This window comes from Lissotriton helveticus, chromosome 5_1 (assembly GCF_964261635.1).
Source record: "Lissotriton helveticus chromosome 5_1, aLisHel1.1, whole genome shotgun sequence".
In the NCBI taxonomy this organism is placed as follows: Eukaryota; Metazoa; Chordata; class Amphibia; order Caudata; family Salamandridae; genus Lissotriton; species Lissotriton helveticus.
Window position 1 is genome coordinate 1,879,764,560 of NC_136065.1, and position 16,020 is coordinate 1,879,780,579.

At 47.1% G+C, this 16,020-nt stretch overlaps 1 protein-coding gene across 1 annotated transcript in view; it reads right to left on the reverse strand.

Annotated features, from left to right (window-relative positions):
* Positions 1-16,020, reverse strand: part of PSME3 (proteasome activator subunit 3) — a 294,102-nt gene that overhangs the window by 59,452 nt on the left and 218,630 nt on the right. The gene's annotated exons all lie outside the window — the stretch shown is intronic.

The following is a 16,020-nucleotide window of genomic DNA, read 5'->3' on the forward strand; positions in this document are numbered from 1 at the left end:
GGTTTTGTTCTGGCAATATAGTAAAGTGCTCTTTTTACGTCAAGTGTATGAAGAGCTCTTTCTGCTACTGTTTGTGGTTGCGGGAAGAACACTGGCAACACAACAGATTGGTTGAGATGGAAGGGAGAAATAACTTTAGGAAGGAATTAGGGATTTGTCTTAAGAACCACCTTGTTAGTATGGAGTTGTAAAAATGGTTCTTGAATAGTTAGTGCCTGTAACTCACCGACTTTTCTGAGAGATGTGATGGCCACAAGGAAAGCGAATTTCAATGTAAGAAATTGTAGCTCGAGGTTCGATTGGAAGACCCATTAATCTAGTGAGGACGATGTTTAGATTCCACACTGGAGAGGGTGGTACCCTGGGAGTAATTATTCTTTTGAGGCCTTCTATAAATACTTTATTGGCAGGTACCTTGAACAATGACAAATGTTGTCTATTTTGCAGGTAAGCTGCTATGGCAACAAGATGTAATCTAATTGATGTGTATGCTAGATTATATCTTATAAAATGCAGGAGGTAACATATGATGGGTTGAATGGACGCATCTAGAGGATTGATTGTGTTATTGGTACAGTATATAACAAATCTTTTCCACTTGGCTGCATAGCAGGCTCTAGTGGTGGGGCGCCTAGCCTCTTCAATAACGTTCCATCAATCAGGTGGAAGATTGAGGTAACCAAATTCTAGGACTTCAAGAGCCAGATCGCTAAGTTGAGCTGTGCTGGATCTGGATGTCTGATCTCTTCATGGTTCCGTTTTAAGAGTTGTGGGGAGAGGTGTAGTTTTTGGTGCAGGACTACTGATAGTTCCAGTAATGTTGTGTACCATTGTTGCCTGGCCCATGCTGGAGCAACTAGGATCAGTGTTCGCAATTGTTGCAGCTTGCGCACCACTAATGGAATGAGTGGGAGAGGTGGAAAAGCGTACGCAAATCTGCCTGACCAATTCATCCTTCTCGCATTGCCTTTGGCCAATAGGTGTGGATATCTGGCGGCGAAGCTTGGGCATTTTGCGTTTGAAGGTGTGGCGAAGAGATCTATCTCCAGATGCCCCTACATTTGGAAAAACAGTTGAAGAACTTGTGGATGAAGTTCCCAATCGTGAATCTGTTGGCTTTGACGACTTAATAGATCTGCCATTTGATTCTATATTCCTAGAAGATGTTGGGCTAAAAGGAATAGGTTTTGAGGAATAGCCCACCTCCATATGCTCTGTGCTGGTTGAGAGCTGCAGAGAGCACGTCACCCCCCCCCCCCATATTTTTGTAAATAATTCATTGCGGTTATATTGCCTGTCCGGACTAAGACTACTTTGCCCGATATGTGTTTCTGGAATGATTTTAGTGCCAGAAAGATTGCCAGTAACTCCAAATGATTGATGTGGAGTAGCTTTTGCGGAGGTGTCCATGTTCCCGGTGAGGTGTGATATAGTAGATGAGCTCCCCAGCCGGTGAGCTATGAGGCTGCTGTTTTCCTGTAAGGGGCGCATCTGGAGTCTTGCATGAGGTACTATGAATATGCAAGAGGCCATCATCCCAATTAGTTGCATAAACACTCGAGCTGGAAGTGAGTGTTGCGGCTGGAATTTTGTTACAAGGGCTTGCATGCTTGCTATCCTGACTGGATTGGGATATGCAAGGCCTTTTGAGGTGTTTATTGTGGCACCTAGAAATTGTTGGATGTGGAGTAGTTGGATTGTGGCGAGTGTGTGATTTACACACTGGGTATGCGACTTGGCTTTTACGAGCCAGTTGTCCAAGTATGGGAACACGTGAATTTGTTTTCTTAAGTGGGCTGCTACCACTGCCAGTCATTGTGAAGACTCTGGGTGCTGTGGTGACTCCGAATGGGAGAACCTTGAACTGATAATGCGGACCTTCCACTACAAACCGAAGATATTTCTTGTGAGCAGAGTGATTGGGAATGTGGAAGTAGGTGTCCTTGAGATCTAAGGTGGCAAGGAAATAGCCTTGTTTGAGTAGAGGAAGGACCTGTTGAAGAGGGACCAAATGAAAATGGTCTGATTGTATGTAGAGGTTTAATAGTCTGAGGTCCAAAATGGGCCTCAGGGTTCCGTCCTTCTTTGGGATGAGAAAATACAGAGTAAACTCCTGTGTTTTGATGATGCAGGGGAACTGGTTCTATTGCATGTTTTTGTAAGAGGGAAAGCACCTCTTGTTTTAGAAGTGTTAAATGCTCTGTTGACATTGGACGCTGTTTAGTGTGGTATGTTTGGGGGAGTTGAAGTGAGCTCCAGGCAATAAGAAAAGCGTTACTTACCTGTAACTGCAGTTATCCAGTATTAGTAGCTTTCATAGATTCACATGCCTGAATCATTCCCGGTTGTCGGTATGGGAGTCCCAGGTAAATAAATAAAAGTAATGTCCCATTAGACATATAGAGTAATAGGCCAAAGGCCCTACATTAGTAACATATCCATGTCTTTGTAAAAAGGACCAAGCTCTAGAGAAGAGCCAATCGGCTATCACCACCCTCTGCAACCTTCATAGAAGGAGCTCTAGTCCCTCAGATTTTCATAAGCACAGTGCTAAGTAGGCGTATCACAGAGAACTAGATGAGCTCTTCCAGGGGAGGTGGGTGGGTTGCATGTGAATCTATGAAAGATATCAATACTGGATAACTGCAGTTACAGGAAACACATTTCTTATCCAGTATTAGGGTATCTTTCATAGATTCACATGCCTGAATCAGAGTAGTAAGCAATGATAAGCACATTTCAGATGGTACAGCATATACAAATTCACCAGATAATATATCAATGTGAAACATAGAAAGTACCAAATTGCAATCAAAGAAACCATTAAGGAACACAGTAGAGAAATGTGTTTATAAAAGAAAGGATGGCGGGATGAAAAGAAAGCATGGCGGGATGAAAAGAAAGACTCACCTCTATCGAAATAAATGACGAAGTACTGCCTGTCCCACTGCAGCATCCTTCATGAGTTCCGTATCCAAGCAGTAATGCTTGGTGAATGTATGCGGAGTCTTCCAAGTTGCCGCTCTGCAAATGTCTGATAGGCACACCTGCAAAGAGTGCCATGTAGGTAGACATCGCCCTAGTGGAGTGGGCTCAGACCTTGGAATGTAGGAGTTGCCCCGCTTGCTGGTGACAAAGTAATAGCTGCAGAGATCCAGCGAGAGATACTTTTAGTGAGTGGAAAACCTTTTCTAGGTTGACAGTAAGACACAGAGTTGGTTGGACTTTCGGAAGGTCTGTCTTGTCAATGTAAAACTTTAGGCAGTGTTTAAGATCCAGAGAATGCAGAGTTCTTTCTGCCATTGTGTGAGGATTTGGAAAAAAGGCACGTAAGACTATAGCGTCATTGAGATGAAAGTCTGACTGGACCTTAGGCACAAACTTAGGATTTGTTCGTAGTATATATAACCCTGTCGTGTTTGAACTGAAGGAAAGGGTCTTGAATTGGAAATGCCTGAAGCAGAAGGCAAGATGGCGTCTGGCTAGTCGCATTGGGAGAATGCTCCCGAAGTCACCTGCTGAAAAAGGTATAGAAAACGTGATGTAAGAGCCGAACCAGACGAGAGGATTACTTGGAACCGGGGGAAGAAAGCGACGAGCCGATCCCGATAGGTGAGCTGATCGTAGAGCTCCTAATATCGGTTCTTGAAGCAAGAGAGCTGTGGTGGAGACGCCGCACGGAACTTCTGGCAACCAGCGGAGCCGCGGAGGGAGGCGTGCCCGGAGGAGGAGTCTGCAGAGGCTGCGGAATCAGCAGAGCTGACGGAATCGGCGGAGTCGGCAATCTATGCGGGTCAGCAGGCTCCTGGTATCGCGGCGAGAAGCAAAGTAAGGCAGCGTGTAAGGAATCGGCAGCAGCAGCTGGCTCATGCAACGTGGGAGACGCTGGTAGACCTCGCGGTAAACTGCAAGGTCCAACACGCTGTTCTTCGGACTGCCCCTGGGACTGCTTCGGTAAGAGCTGGGCAGAGGTGAGAAGCGAGGCTCTGAGTGGGACGATAGCAGCAATATACTTGGGGAACAACAGAGTGAACAAGAGGGTTTGGCTGCCCAAAGGGCTCAAAGTGCTGTGGCAGGGTTTGTCTGGATATGGCGCCTAAAACCACGCAAGGAGGCAAAGGAAAAACTCCGGAGGAGCAGCAAACACCCGCACAAACACAGGACCAGGAGAAAGATGGTGATAAAGAGTCCAGAAAATAAATGGGGGAGAAAAACCAAGGTGAGGAGTGCGGGATTAAAAAAAAGATTAATGCCAATACTGGACACAATACAAGGGGCAAAAAAAATGTGGTATCAAACTGAGACACATACCAATAGTATAACTCCCCAGTAACTCAGATCGAAGCAGCTAAGAAAAACACAGTAATGGGGGACCCCCGGGGAAGTAGGAATCTAAGCCTTGGAGATGAGGGCTCAGTGCAGCCAAAAGGCCCAATATTAACTAGGTCTAAGAAAGATGGTACAACAGGGGGTACTACAGGGGGCACTACCCAGTGGAGCGAGATGGTAGAGACAGAGATCATATCAGAAAATATAACGAACTTTGAAGCCCCAGTTCAAAACTTGGGTGGGCCCCCCAATACTGAAGCAATGACAGAACCTCCAGGAAAAGGGTCGGAGAGGCAAAAAGAAAAGCAAAAAGATGATTTAATAACGGAATCACTAATTCAAGAAATGATTGTAAGTAGCGGCCCCAGTGCTCTGTGCTCCCAGCGGTCCCGAAGAGACTATTGAAAACTTCTACTCGGTTACTGATGGTTCAGAAGGGTCAGAAGGTACTTCCTCGGAGCTAGTGGAGAGTGAAAATTGAATATGCTACTTACCAGTATGCATCTGTTCTTGGCATGTAGGGCTGCTAACATTCATATCTTTTGCATAGATCGCCGCCTAGTGTTGGGTCCGGATGATCGCACATTGTTGTCCTGGAAGAGTCTTCGAAGTATCCTGAGATAGGTGGCTCCTCCCCTGGACTACAATGCGCATGGGCATCGGCTCCATCCCCAGATTGTTTTTAGCCATTGTGGCAGAGATGGAGTGAAAAGTGTAAAGGATGTCCATGCTAATGATTGAATGCAAGAATATATCTGCAGCTGCGACAGGCACCGGGGAGGAGGGTGGGCGATATGAATGTTAGCAGCCCTACATGCCAAGAACAGATGCATACTGGTAAGTAGCATATTCAGTTCGAGGCATGTGGGCTGCTGAATTCATATCTTTTGCATAGAATACATAGCAGTCCCTCCATCAGCGGCGGTTGCCCGTGCCAGCTGCAGAAACCTGAAAAAGTGTCTTGAGAACAGCCTGTCCTACAGCAGCTTGCTGCTTGGAATGCACATCAACACAGTAGTGTTTTGTAAAGGTATGTGGTGTAACCCACGTGGCTGCTCTGCAAATGTCTTCTAAAGGAATGTTCCCCAGGAAAGCCATGGATGCCCCCAATTTGCATGTGGAGTGCGCTCTTGGGGGTATTGTTAAAGTACGCTTTGCTTTTTGATAACAGATTTGAATGCACTTAACAATCCACCTGGCTATTCCTGCTTTGGAAATAGGGTTGCCTTTGTGCTGTGGTGAAAAGGCAACAAAAAGTTGTTTAGTCTTCCTAAAGTGTTGTGTTCTGTCGATATAGTACATCAACGCCCTCCGAACGTCCGATGTATGGAGCATTCTTTCCGCTACAGTTTGTGGGTTTTGAAAGAATGCGGGCAGGTCAATAGTTTGGTTGAGATGAAACTGACACCACCTTCGGAAGGAATTTGGGGTTAGTGCGTAGCACTACCCTATTTGGATGAATTTGTATGAATGGCTCTTGGATCGTGAGCGCTTGCAGCTCACTGACACGTCTCAGTGACGTGATAGCAATAAGAAAAGCCACTTTCCATGTTAGGAACTGGAGTTCACATGAGTGCAGTGGCTCAAAAGGTGGGCCCATCAGCCTGGTGAGGACCACATAGAGGTTCCACACCGGAGCTGGCGGTGTTCTTGGGGGAATGACTCGTTTCAGACCCTCTAGGAAGGCTTTAATGGCAGGCACCCTGAAGACAGAGAGATGCTGCCTGTTCTGAAGATAAGCTGCTATGGCGGATAGATGGATCCGAATGGAAGCGTACGCTAGATTACATTTGTAAAGATGTAACAGATGGCAAATGATGTTAGGAATAGATGCATCTAGCGGATTTATGTTATTGGCTGTACAGTGAATGACGAAACTCTTCCATTTTGCAGCATAGCAGGCCCTGGTAGTGGGCTTCCTTGCCTCTTTGATGATGTCCATGCATTCTGGAGGTAAGTGAAGGTAGCCAAACTCTAGGACTTCAGGAGCCAGATCGCCAGGTTGAGCTGTTGCGGGTCTGGATGCTGAATGTCGCCATGGTTCTGCGTCAAGAGCCTGGGTGTTAGGCGCAGCCTTTGATGCGGCACCACGGAGAGTTCCAGAAACGTGGTGTACCATGGTTGGCGTGCCCACGTTGGAGCAACTAGGATGAGTGTCATTGAGTGCTGCCTTAGCTTTCATGCCACCAGCGGTATGAGAGGTGCTGGGGGAAAAGCGTACGCAAATCTGCCTGACCAATTCATCCATATCGCATTCCCCTGCGACTGTGGGTGAGGGAACCTGGCGGCAAAGCGTTGGCATTTTGCGTTTTCCCTTGTGGCAAACAGGTCTATCTCTGGATGACCCCACTGCTGGAAGTACGGGCGGAGTACCGATGGATGCAACTCCCACTCGTGCATTTGATGGCTGTATCTGCTGAGCAGATCCGCCATCTGGTTGTCCTTGCCCGGGAGGTGCTCTGCCATGAGGAAGATGTTCCTCTGAATGGCCCACTTCCACATGCTCGGAGCCAGATGAGACAGCTGTGGTGAGTGGGTGCCTCCCTGTTTTTGAATGTAGTACATCGCTGTCATGTTGTCCGTCCGGACTAACACTACTTTGTTGCAGATGTACCTTGAAGGACTTTAGCGCCATGAAGATTGCCATCAGTTCTAGATAGTTGATGTGCATCTTCTGTTGCTGCGTTGTCCATAGTCCCTGCACAGTGTAACTGAGCACATGCGCTCCCCATCCCTGGAGAGATGCGTCCGTTGTCAGGACAATCTGTGGCAATGGCTCTTGGAACGGTCGGCCCTTGCAAAGGTTGTGTGGATTCCACCAATGCAGAGAGTTGTATGTACGACCGGTAACCAACACTAGGTCCGTCATTTGTCCCTGAGCCTGTGTCCACTGATTCGCTAAACATTCCTGTAGCGGACGCATATGCAACCGTGCGTGAGGGACTATGAAGATGCAGGAGGCCATCATGCCTATCAACTGCATGAACACTCTCGCTGGAAGCGAGTGTTGCGGTCTGAATTTCTGGATTATAGACTGCATGCTGTCTATCCTGACCTTGTTTGGCTGAGCCATAGCAGTCAGGGTATTTATCGTCGCACCCAGAAACTGCCGCACATGTGCTGGTTGTAGGTGCGATTTTGGGTAGTTCAACGAGAAGCCCAGACTGTGAAGGAGGTGAATGGTGGCCGACATGTCTGCGGCGCACTGTTGATCCGACTTGGCTTGAACGAGCCAGTCGTCCAGGTAGGGGTAGACATGTATGTTCTGCCTCCTGAGATGCGCCGCTACCGTGGCCAGATACTTGGTAAACACTCTGGGGGCGGTGGTCACTCCGAATGGTAGGACTTTGAACTGATAATGCCTGCCTTGGATGGTGAACCTGAGGTATTTTCTGTGGGATGGGTGTAGTGGTATGTGGAAATAAGCATCCTTGAGGTCTAAGGTTGCTAGGAAGTCCCCCTGGTTCAGCAAGGGGAGAATCTGTTGCAGTGTAAGCATATGGAAATGTTCTGACAGTATGTACAGGTTGAGGGGACGCAGATCCAGAATGGGTCTGAGGGATCCGTCCTTCTTTGGAATAAGGAAGTACAGGGAATAGACTCCTGTGCCTTCCTCCTCCACTGGCACGAGCTCGATTGCGTCTTTTTGCAGCATCACCACTACTTACTGCTGCAATAAGCGCAAGTGCTCTGCGGACATAGGACGTTGCCTTGGTGGAATGTTGGGTGGAGTGGACGTTAACTCTAGACAATAACCGTACTGGATAAGTTGTCTTACCCACCTGTCTGTGGTGATGTTTGTCCAGACTGGCAGGAACTGCTGTAGTCTCCCCCCCCCGACAGGTGTTAGATGGTCGGGGGGCAGTGACAGAGAGTCACTGTTTGTTCTGGGCAGAGGAACGGGAGTTGTTGTTTCCTCTGCCACGTCCCCTGGTGCTGTTTCCTCGATAACCCCCTTTATTCTGCTTGGGGTACGAGGACTGTGCTCCACCCTTATTGAACTGTGATTGTTGACCCATTTGACCTCGGGTAACACCACGTGCTCCTGAGCGACGAAAAGTGTTGCCCCGGAATTGTTGTGACTGAAGGGCCCCCATAGACTTAGCTGCTTCGTTGTCTTTTTTAATCTTCGAGGATGGTGTCAACATCAGGACCAAACAGTCTATCAGGATTGACTGGCTGGTTAAGTATGGTCGTTTGAATGTCTGGTTTAAACCCTGATATGCGTAGCCACGCTTGTCGTCTCAGCATAACGCTAGTGTTAATAGCCCTAGCCGCCGTGTCTGCGGCATCAAGTGCACACTTTATGGCTGCATTGGAGATGAGTTTTCCCTCTTCTATGAGCAGTATGGTACCCTCTTGAAACTGCGTAGGCAGGTGTTGAAAAAGTTTTTCTAGGGTGTCGTAATGCGCCCTATCATAACGTGCCAATAGCGCCTGTGTGTTTGCTATACGCCAGAAATTGGCAGCCTGCGCAGCTACTCTTTGGCCCCCTGCCTCAAGCACTTTAGACTCCTTGTCTGGGGGAGGAGCTTCACCAGTCGTTTGGGAGTTCGCCCGTTTGCGGGCATTTGCGACCACAAGAGAGTCAAGAGGCAACTGTCCCCGAATATATGCCGGGTCTGCAGGTGCCGGCCTGTATTTCTTCTCGATGCGTGGGTTGACCACTCTCGCTCTGGTAGGCTCCTTAAAGATCTCTGCAGCATGTTTAAGGACACCTTTGAGCATCGGAAGTGTCTTGACTGTTCTTTCAGATACAGAAAAAGTGTCAAATAGAAAGTCATCCTCTACTGGGTCAGCATGCATGTCCACGTCATGATTAGCAGCTGCCCGTTCAATTAGTGCATGAAATCCTGCAGAGTCCTCCGTTGGGGGTGCACGTGCACTGAAAAGCTGTGGGTCTTGCCCCACGTCTTGGCTTCCCTGGTCACCCGTGTCATCATAGGGATCCTGTTGTGCATCAGGGTCATTGATGGGGAAATTGTACTGGTCCTCTTGTTCCCCCTCATCTCCCTCAGAGTGGTCGGGGGAAGGTGTTGGACTCCTCCTAGGTGGAGGCTGGACGGGTTCAACCAGGTCAGGAATGTCCTGTGCAGGCCTTTTCTTCTTTAGTGGAATAACATAGGAGTCCACTGGCTGGGAAGTGATTTTTCTCTTATAGAGGGTCAACTTGCCCGTGTCCGCGTCGACATAGCGCTCCGATTCCTCCTCAGAGTCGTGTTGTCGACCCCCTAGACCACCAGACGTTGAAGATTCTGATGTCTTCGGCACCGTCCTTGGTGCAAAGGCTTTCGGTGCCACCTTCGGCGGCAGAATGTATAGAAGTTTGGCAGCAGGCTTTGCAGGCATGTCTATCGGCTTCTGGGGTGCCGGCGCGAGATTCGGCGTCGTAGTAGCCTTCTCACGGAGTCTTTGGAGTGATGCAGCGATCAGAGATGCGCCACTCACCGAGGCACCTGGCGCCGACCTGGGGGCCGCCAACGATTCTTGGCCTTCGATGGCGTGTGAATCCTTAGGAGGCTTAGACGTCGACGCCGTAGCTTTAGACACAGAGTCTTTGGACTTATGAGTAGAGCCTCCGCTCTTCGATCCGAGGGGTTTTGTAGATTCCGCCCCGACCATGCGTCCTAACTGTGTCCCGGTCGGCGAATGCTTGTGGACGACCTTTGTAGACTTCGCCGCCTTTGTGAGGACGCATCCCCCGCCGATGACTTCGGCACTGTCGATTCGACAGTCTTCTTCGACTTCTGTGGCCCGGAGGTCGACGGAGCCGATGAGGTGGCAGGCTTTGGCGTTTTAGATGGAGCGTCCGCCATCTTAGGTGCACTCGAGTCCGTTAGTCTCGGTTTCGTTTTGGCGTCGGCCATTTTAGGTGCAGTCGATACCGATGTTTTCAGTTTCGGTTTCGATACGGGCTGCGTAGCCCCCGCAGGTATGTCCATGGCCGGGCCTGAAGGCGGGGCCGAGGCTTGCGGTGCAGGGTCTTGGGTAAGGCCGAGTGGCGATCCCGTGACCTGAGCCTGATCCGTGTAACTTTCGGGGCATAGCTCTTCCTCTGAGCTTTCTTCCGCGGCCCCATAAACTTCTTCGTCGTCCCCTACCTCTCCGACGTATTTAAGGTCTTGGTCCATGGCTCCGTCGCCTTCATCGGGATCGACCTCGACCTCCGTCTCAGGTGGTGAAATTTGAAGATGATGGCTGAGACCCTCGTCTTCTGGGTCGCCGAAGATGTTATCGGGTGCCGGGGCCGCTCGCTGGGCTCAAGGCGCACCGCGCGCCGAAGCTTGAGCGTCTTCTTGAACTGAACTTGGAGCAGGCCATGCAATTGTCCTCGTTATGGTCTGGCGAGAGGCATTTAAATACTGCCCCGTCTGTGGGTCCAAATACCCACATATCGACGTGCACCCGGTCTGTAATAAACGGGCTCCGGTCCATGTTGAAACGTCGTGGTCTTGCTGCGATGAGAAGGCCTCGATGTCCGAAGAGTAAATTCGACTCCGCAGATTCCGACTAAAAGAGACGGAAGAAACTCGAGACCGTCCGCAAACAATACCGACGAAACGAAGGCCTTTTGGCCTTAAAGTAGTAGGTTTTTCTCGGTTCCGACAGACGTCGAGACCGCATCCGAACCCAATGGCGGAAAAAAACAATCTGGGGATGGAGCCGATGCCCATGCGCACTGTAGTCCAGGGGAGGAGCCACCTATCTCAGGATACTTCGAAGACTCTTCCAGGACAACAATGTGCGATCATCCGGACCCAACACTAGGCGGCGATCTATGCAAAAGATATGAATTTAGCAGCCCACATGCCTCGAACAGAGACACACCAGATTTAAGCTTTATCTCTAGCTCGGAGGCAAGGAGGGGATCTCTTCACGAGAAAGACGGTTACAAGAAAGAAGAGATTATCACGTAGACAAAGGGATACGCATTCCCAGGAAAAAGCTGGGATCAGTCAAAAGTCATTAAGCGGGTTGAATCCTGAACCAGTGTTAAGATGGGACTATTCAGCCACTCTAAATGTCTACTCAGAACAAACATTACAGGGGGGGGGGCCCTAGAGACTAGAGAGGCCTCCTCACTACAGCTTATTCTTGGGTCAATCAAGCAGGTGCAGGAGGAAATTAAGGCAGAGGGGAAGAAGAATAGAACGGCAAATAAAAACATGCAAGGAGCAATCCAGAAAGTGACTAAAACATGCACGGATACTAATGCTAGAGTGGCCCAGCTCGAGGAAAGGGTTAGCACACTGGAAGATAGCCGGGATAAAGATTCAAATCTAGGAGTGGTGGTGAGAAATTGATGACCGACGTACAATGGAAGCTAGAAGAGCTGGAGAATCGGCAACGCCGCAACAATTCGCGGGTCCTGGGTATTGAGGAAAAAGTGGAAGGAGACGACATTAAGGCTTTTGTTGTGAAAATGATGAAAGGGGCTTTTCCAGAACTGAGTCACTGGGATTGGGAGAAAGAAAGCCAGAGGGTACACAGATTCCCAATCATGGCAAAAAAGAATCAGCATACCTCACAAGATGGGAACCCTAGACCCCGAGAATTTTTAATTTACTTTGGGAATTTTCTTTTGAGAGAAGAGGTGTACTCTAAGGCACGGCATTATTCTAAGCATTCCTTTGAGACTCAATCTTCCTTCACTACTCCGGACTTCTGTCACTCTACAGTCGAAAGGCGGTGGAGATTATGTGAACTGATTGAGTCGTGTCATCAGATGGGACTTCAGGCCTACTTAATGAATCCTGCTAGACTTAAAATTATCTACAAGAACACTACCAGAGTTTTCACTTCAGAAATTCAAGCGAGAGTACATGGACTCATTAAAGTCAGATATTGGTGCAAGAATCGGATGATCAATTGTTTAGAAGTATATCATTTCTGTGCTTACCATTGGTTCCTAATAGGGGAACTAGAAGGGAGATAGCGGATCAGAGTTTGATGTGGACTTTGAAGTGAACTAACAATTGCTTTAGTAATTTTATTTAAATCCACAGTTTAATGGTTAGAAGGTCACTGGGTAGGGGTAGTAATGTCAGTAGTAATGTCAGGTCGATGGGTACAAATGTATAGACAAGCACCATTTATGGTGATGGAGGGACTGAGACTGCCAGACACTATCACAGAGGCCATAAGCCTACTTGCCTTGTTGGGTGGAGAGGGGGGGGGGGGGGGCCTTTGGAGTGTTGAGAGGGGGGGAAAAGGGGGAAAAAATTCATCAGACAAAAAATGAAATCAGATACGGTTATAATGGGAGGGGAATGCAGATGCCAAAGGAAATATGGAGGTGGTATAGTAAACGGAACAGACACAAAAAAGTTAATTTTTATGCGCATAGTTACAATGTTTGTGGTTCAAATGATGCAAGAAAAAGAAGGGATTTGAGAGAATATCTTAAAACATTGCAAGCTGATTTAATTCGTCTTCAGGAATCGCATGTCGAGATATCGCAGAAGTTTTTACTGGAACAACTGGGTTATAATTTATTAGCCTGTACGACTCAGGGTACAAGGACACGTGGGGTAGCAATACTGGCACGAGGAAACACTGTTATGCTGAAAAAACAGCAGGTAGATAAATACGGTCGATGGGTCTTGGCTGAATGTCAAATACAAAATTTTAATTTCACATTATGCTCTATTTACGCACCTGCAGTTGATGACCCAGAGGTCCTAACCCATATAAATTCAGTTGCCCAATTGGCCGCTCCCGATTATAATGTGTGGTGACTTTAATATAAATGGCCTTGATGGGTTGTGGAAGAATGATCCGAGCAGGTTTAAAGGTAGAAAGAATGTTGGATAACGGACTAATTGATACTTGGGAGCAGTTAATGGGAGGGGGAGGCAGCACATACTATTCGGCCCCCCATAAAACTTTAGCACGGCTTGATTATTTTTTGATCTCTCCCACGCTGGTGCCCATAGTAAAATTCATAAAACAACCGAGACTGATGTCAGATCACAACCCACTTTCCTTGGAAATTTCTCTATTAAATGTACGTAAAAGCCCAACTTCATGGACATTTGAGAGAGCATTATTGCAGGATGCTGAATATATTGCCCATATGGAAATTTGGTTAAAAGAATTTTTGGGGCACAATACAGGCACGGCACTACCTTCAATAGTGTGGGACGCAATGAAGGCTGGTATAAGGGGAGAAACCATAAGTTATTCTCTCAGATGTAATAAACTGCAAAAAGAAATAGAGAAGAAGATAAAGGCAGTCGTGAGCTTAGAGGAAGAACTGGTAAAGATCATAAGGGCCAAAGGGGATGTGACAGGGGTGACAAAATTTAGCCCAGGCTAAAGCAGCAGTAGGTGAAGTTTATGTGGCAAAAGCAGCAGGAAAGTATTTAGCAAGGAGGGAAGAGCAATATGAATATAGCGAACAAGTTGGACGGATTTTCGCGATAAGAACTCGACAAGCAGCTACTAGGGGGCAGATAACAGAAATGATCACGGAGGCAGGGGTTGTAGTTAAAAGCCCAAAAGAAATTTGTTCAGTATTCCCAAATTTTTATAAGAAACTATACAGCCAGGAGGGAGAAGAACCAGAAGTGGGGGAAATGGAGAGTTATCTGGAAGCGGCCTCAGTAGATAAAATTACTGAGGAAGATAGGAACATGTTGGAGGTAAACTTTACCCGAGAAGAAATATTAATGGCCTTTAAGGGCCTGCCGTCGGGGAAGGCTGTAGGACCTGATCTAACAACGTTAGAATTTTATAAGAAATTTCTTAATCTTAGAAGGCGATATCAATACACTTATGGTTTCGATTCAGAATGGAGCTGAGCCGCCAGGGTCCTGGGGAGAAGCGTCAATGGTGGTCTTTCTAAAGAAAAAAATCTCTACTGATCCCGGGTCATACAGACCGATTAGCTTGATGAATAGTGACACTAAGGCTTACTCTAAAGTAATGGCTAACAGGCGGAGTTTGGTAATTGGTAAGGTGGTGTCCCCCCAGTCAGCACGGGCTCATCCCAGGTAGGGCCACAGCTGATCACATTAGAAGGGTATTTACTCTGTTTGATGGAACGGCAGCCTCACGAGACCCTATGACCTTATTACTGGACGCTGAAAAAGCATTCGATAGGGTCTCGTGGGGCTTTCTGTGGGCAACTATGAGTAAACTTGATTTTGGGAAGAGAGGTTTAAGCGGGTTAAAAGCTTTATACAGATGTCCGGCTATAAGGATGAGGGTAGCGGGGGAACAGAGTGAAATCATTAAATCGAGCGGGGAACCAGGCAAGGGTGTCCCTGCTCCCCGCTGCTCTTTGCCTTTTATATAGATTCTTTTATAAGACACATAGAAATAAACACGGATTTCTGCCCAATTGTCCTGAATGGTTATGAGACCAAAATTCTGGGATATGCAGATGATTTGGCAATCACATCATCAGCTCCAGTAACAGTGCTAGTGGAAATAGAGAAAGAGGCAAAAAGATATGGGCTCCTGTCAGGGTATAAATTGAATCAGGCTAAAACACAAATAGTTGTAAACCAATTTGCTACGATAAATGACGACAGAGTAACAGATTCGGCTGTCTATTTGGTCATTACAATAATGTCCAACTTATCCAAGGTGGTTGAGGAAAATCTGATCCCTGTGATCAGAAAGGCTAAATTAGATTTAGATAGGATGGACAATTTACATTGAACAATAATCGGACGCTGCAATGTCATTAAGATGCTATTCCTCCCCAAAATCTTATATTTTTTCAGAACAATCCCCTAATATTCAATAAGAACTGGTTCAAGGAAATTGATGGGGTCTGCAACCGATTTATATGGGCAAAGGGCAAAACTCGGACGGCTATAAAATTGATGGCGCTTTCTAAGGAACGGGGAGGTTTGGCTGTACCAGACTTTAAGTGCTACTATCTGGCAGCAGCTCTGCATTATCTCAAAGGACTTCTAGGGGGAAGCACGAAGGATATCTGGAGGGATGGGGGCGCTAGTCCGGACATATAGGATTTATTGGTTCGGGATTGTAATAAGGGATTGCTCACATTTAAGGAGCTAAACTATTATAAGAGAACAAAGTTTAAGGTTCTCGGTGCTGCTATATCAGTTTGGTCCACTGTCCGGAAAAAAATTAAGTTAGGGCAAATGAATTTCTACACCCCTTTATATAAGAATAAACTTCTCCCCGAGGTGTTCCATGATCAAGTGATGAAGCGATGGGATAACTCTGGGGTGGGCACAATAGGAGATATCACAGATGATTCTGGTTTAATTTCTTTTGAAATGGCATGTCAATTATATACGTTAGATCGCAGAGATTTTTTTAAATACTTGCAGATAAGGTCAGTAATACAAAGGAAACTGGCAGGGAATTGTAATTTTAAAAGAGTGGATTTGATGGAATATATTCAATACGAGAAGGGTTGCTCAATCTCACAACTGTATGGGGCATTGTGTCAATATAACGATGATAGGATAAAAAATTTTGATAAATGGAGAATAAAATTGAATTTAGTTGGAAATGAGGGGGGGAAAATCACTAAAACTTACAAATTCTATTGTTAAAGTTACAAACTTACAGGCACAATGTTCTAAAACTTATGAATTTTATTATACACCGCACAGAATTGCACGTGGGGGGGGGGGGGGGGGACGTTGGGGGACACTAGCGGGATATCCTGCCCGAGATGCCAAAGCTTGCAGGCTGATACAATTC